Source organism: Chamaea fasciata, unplaced genomic scaffold (genome assembly GCF_029207755.1).
Source record: "Chamaea fasciata isolate MVZ Bird 193981 ecotype frontalis unplaced genomic scaffold, bChaFas1.0.hap1 SCAF_53, whole genome shotgun sequence".
NCBI classification, from domain to species: domain Eukaryota; kingdom Metazoa; phylum Chordata; class Aves; order Passeriformes; family Sylviidae; genus Chamaea; species Chamaea fasciata.
In genome coordinates, this window is record NW_027094138.1 from 205,166 (window position 1) to 210,315 (window position 5,150).

Consider the following 5,150-nt stretch of genomic DNA (forward strand, 5'->3'; position numbering starts at 1 on the left):
TAATAATGTGCAGTAATGCTGACAATACTGATTTGCCACCTTTGGCTGCTCAGGGATGTGACACTAAATACCCTACAGAAAAGCATTGGCCACGACTCAAATGTCAGTGCTAAACTTTGTGAGACTGCTTGCAAGGAATAAAGGAGGAAGGGATGAAATTGGCGATTTTTATGCGGTTTGCTGATACTGTGGTGTGGAATGCTTTGTCTGTTACTGTGAAAATACAGTGATTTGGACTGCTGGTGTTTTCATGTACCAGACTATTCACAAGCTGCAGGATCATCAAACAGACAAAGGGGCAGTTGAAAGAGCAGGTGAAAAAATGAGGAGATGGGAACCTGTCCTGATGGAGAACCCATCCCACAGATGTTCTCCATACCCTTAACAATGGACCCAGTGGGGAAATGGAAACCCCTGGATGTGCACAGCTGCGCCCAGTTTGCGAATACAACCGTGCACAGTGAGACTTTGACTTCTGGGGAAATTGTTCTGGGTGTGATGGCCCCTGACAGGGCCACCCCAGAGGCTGCAGGGCTGGACCTTCATGCATTACAATTAATTAGGACAAATCAGAAGCAAATGAGAGTTATCAATACAGGAATAGGAACTCAGATTTCTCCAGGACACTGGAGGTTTGAGAACTGCTCACTGGAGCTTGGCCTTGAAAAGCGTTGATGTCATGGGAGAAGGAATTGATGCAGATTGTCAAGGAGAAATCAAAGTCATCCTTTGAAACAATAGTGAACAGAGTGGATTATTTAAGCCTATGGTGTGGCAGCAATTACTGATATTGCAGTTTGAAAAACAGTTGTGAAGAGAGGAGATCCACAGTGTCACTGCGGTCCCCTGGCTCCACAAGGCCCTGCAGGCTCCCAGGGCACCTTTGGTTCTATGAGGCCCGCAGGGTTTAGCTGGCGGGCAGGGTCAGCACCAAAGAGACACGCACCAACTTAAGGAAGCCCAACCCCACCGCGGGGGGACCCGCCTCCCGCCGGGGCTCTGCCGGCACCGCCACCGGGACCCCCCAAAAACACCTCCCGGGGACCCCCCATGTCCCCTTGAGGGGCATCTGCGCCTCAGCTCTGGAGCCCTGCCAGATCCAAACATCAAGCTGCCCGGCCCCGACAGAAAAAAGCCCCGGGAGCCATAAATATATTTTCTGTGAGCTCCAAACATCCCTCCCCACTTCAAAAAAACCGCCCAGGATATTTGGGGCGCGCTCCCCCTCCCCGGTCACCCGCAGGATACGGGGGCGATGGTCCCGGGGCGAAGGAGCTGCAGATCCAGAGAGCAGTGAAGTCACGCAGTGCCTCCTCTGCCGGCTCCAGCTCCTCCATCCCTCCTCTTCCTCCTTCTCTGTCCCTCCTCCTCCTCCTCCTCCTCCGTCCGTGCGGCCGCGGGCCGGGAGCTCTCGGGTGAGCGGGGCCGGGCCGGGACACGGTGGGAAAGGGGTGGGTCACCCCCAAACCGAGCTGGGGGCAGCGGAGGTTTGGGGGAACAATGGGAAAGGGGTGAGGGGGGGGATAGGGGGAGGTGGGACAGCGGGAAGGGAGTTCCCAGTAGGGGTCCCCCAGTAAACCCCAGGACTCCCAAGCCCTGTCCCAGCGCCCACAGTTCCCTCCACAGCCCCGGCTGAGTGGGGGGCTCAGCCCAGGACCCGTCATTGTCTGGGGCTCCCTCGAGTGCAGCAAATGGGAGAGTGCCCCCCAGGGTGGATTTTTGGGGGTCTCCCCACCATCACGGCTTTAAGAACCCCCGACAGTCAGGCGCCGCTTTAACTCCCCTTGACAGGGCGACACCACTCCCGTTGATTCCGGTAGTGGAGCCCCTATGGGGGGCTTGGGGGTCCCGGGAGGGTTTGGGGGTCCCGGGGGGGTCTGGGGCTACCTGGGTGATGCCGATGGTGGTGATGAGGACCCCGTGCCAAGTATAAACCTTCTCAAGGGGGCTTGGGGGCGTGTTGGGAGGTCCCATGGGAATTTTGATGTCCTGAGAGGGTTTAGGGGGTTCGTACGGGGCGTTTGCAATCTTGGGGAGTTTTTGGAGGGTCCCAGGGATGTTTTTGGGGTTCCAGGGGAGGTTGGGGTGTCACGGGGAGATTGGAGGTTCCCAGGGAGGAGCTGGGGAGTACCTGGGCAGGGCAGGTGACAGAGCTGGGACCCCGTGCCGGGTCCGAACCTTCTCACTGGGCAGCATCAGCGTGTTCAGGGAGATCCTGGGGGACCCCGAGGGTCACCCCAATTCCCAGGGGACCCAAAATACTAAGGGCTCCCCTGAACTCCCTCACCCCTGGATCTGCTGCAGGCAGGGGCACACCAGCACTCGGCCCCTGCCCCCACTATCATGGGGGGGCTGTGGAAGAAACCAGGGGGGCACAGACAGGTCAGGGTGGAACCCCAGAGTCCTGGAGGAGGGGACATGGGGACAATCCCAGGAATCCCCGTGAGGGGCTTAGGGGGGACCCAGGAGGATTTGGGGGCGGACTGGTGGGGTCATGGGGGGATTTCCAGGAGTCTTGGGAGGGGGGGAAGAACAGGGTGAGCCCCCAGGATGGGTTTGGGCAGAACCGGATTGGAGCTTCCAGACGCTGAATCCGATGAGGAGAATGACCACGATGGCAGCGATGACGGACACAGCGACCATCAGGGTGAGATTCCTGCTGGATTCCGGCTCTGGGCAGCACGGAATGGTGAGGAGGGGCAGGGGAACCTCCATCCCACTGCGCCACATTCCCAAACTCCCAGTTACCACATTCCACATTCCCCGCCTCAGCCCAGGAGAAGATGCCGGGCTCCGGCATTCCGGGATGCTCCACCCGGCACCGGTGCTGCTCCCGCTCCTCCGGCAGCGCCTCGATCCTGGCCCGGGGGGGGGGGGGCGCCGTCACTGTTGGGAATGATCCCGGATTTCATCCCCCTTCATCCAGCTGATCCCCGTGGTGCTGGGGTAACATTTGTACGTGTGGCAGGACAACATCGGGAAACAAAGGTTTACTTAACCGAAACAAAGAGGTGGACAAAGGTGGAAGGGGGAGATAACGCCGGTAAAAGACAAAGCTTGAGGCAGCTGCGTGCTTTTCTTTCTCCGGCGTTCGGGGAGACGCGTGTCTGCCGCTCCTCGAGGAGCTCAGCCGCCGCAGAGCACGCCGAGCAGAGAACGGCTGTTGCTGACTGGAGGAGTTTCACTGTGGCCAAAGGGATCCAGTCCTGGGAAATCTACTATCACCAGTTCGGCCTGAATCCTGAGTTTTCCCTGCCACCTGCGGGAGCTGGTCCAGGCCCTGCCTCGCCTTCGGCTCCTTCGGCGCTGCTCCTCTTGCTGCAGCGTGACCCTGCACCCCCTGCGCTGCCGGGACATCCTGCCCCTGCCTGCCGGGACACCCTGCCATCCCAGCGACCAGCCCGGGACTTTTCCACTGTTTCAGCTTGGTGCTCTGAGGATCCTGCAGGGACACCGAAACCAAACTGCCCTGGGTTTTGTGAAACAAAGCCCTCAAGGTTCTTGGTACTGTTGTCGTTTGTCATTAATGCTGCAGTTGTTTGGTGGGGGGGAGTATTTTGTGTTTGTTTGCTTTGTATTACATACTAGTAGAGAACTGCTATTCCTATTTCCCAAATCTTTGCCTAAGAGCCTCTGATTGTAATTTTACCTGGCAGATACCTGTCTTCCCAAACCAAGACAAGGAGGAAGGACAAATCTCACTCCCTCCACTTCCAAGGAGTGTATATTGTGTGTTGTATACTCCCTTGGGGTGTTTGCCACCTTTCCTGAGGGTGAACTTGTAGGATTTGTTGCAAACTTATTCACAAGAAATGTTGTGTGTACCTATTAGAGTTTTAGAGTGAGTTAGGGATTTGGCAAAGGTGAATTGTTTAAGTTGAAAATAATTTTTGGGTGGAACAGATCAACCCCTGCATACTACAGATAAAAATACTTGCAAGAACCTTTCCCTTTTTCATTTATCATTATGCACACTGCTTCACTGGAAAAGGCCTCACAGGATGTGTTTGGAGAGGAGCCTGCTTTTCCATTAAACAACAAGGAATATTTTACTTTTGAAAGAAAGAGACAAAAACATGCCATTTTTTTTTTTAATGGCACGTTCTTAGTTATCAGATTAACAACATTTTTGGAGGGGTATTCAAGCAAGTATTAAGCGTAAAACATACAAATAAACGTACTCTGACTTTCAGCAATCCTTTAAGAACTAGAGACTTCTCTTAAAGCAGGATCCCTTTCCTTCTGGGTGGATCACCTTTAGGTATTCCTCCAAACAAGCTGCAGCTGTCCCATGTGACACTGGCAGGGGCAGCTCTGGGCCGTGGTGCTTCCCCAGGAGTTTTTGGCGGCTGACTCTTGCTTAGGTAATTTAGTAATTGTGCTGCCACCTTCGGGACCCCCAAAAGGTCTGTCTCCCACATGCCTGCCTGTTGCAAGACTCTATTTCATTTCCATATGTTCCTCTTTTCTGTGCACGATTGGTCTTTGGACAGATAAAGGAGGGGTTTTAGCACCTGTTAATGAATTAATTAAATGGTGGACGTACTGATGTAATCTCTACAAAATGATTCTGTTAGATACTTTGGAGACTTCTGTTTTGCTTGTGTGATCTTTACTATTTGAGGGAAACTTTCAAACTCCTGATGGGCCTTGAGTTATTTTTACTTCTTGGACAGACCGTGCTTCTCTTGTCTTTCTACTTGTTGTCCCCTTAATTTTAGCCCCTAGAGGGCTAAACTTTACAGTTTCACTAAATAAATCATAAATATTTCAGTTTATAAATAATATAGATGTTCATTGTATATTTTTATATAATTTAATTTTGTCCCCTACAGGGCTAAAATTTGGAGGGTGAGTGCTGCTCTTCAGGAAAACCTGGTGATGGAACAAATGAGGTGCAGCTGGCATCAATCAAGGTTTCAGTTAGACAGAGTGGAAACTCTGCAGTTGGACCAAGTGCCTTCATCAGAGCAGCAAGTTCCAGAGCTCCTTCACTGTGGCACCTTCGGGCTTGGTGGTAGGAGAACCTGACACAGTGAGTGTAAAGCAATGACACCTGGGCTTGCAGAGTCTGTGGCTGAGTAAAATCTGGTCTAAGTTCTGTTGTTTTACAGAAGAAAAATGTTGTAGCTGATCTGTCAAACACAGTA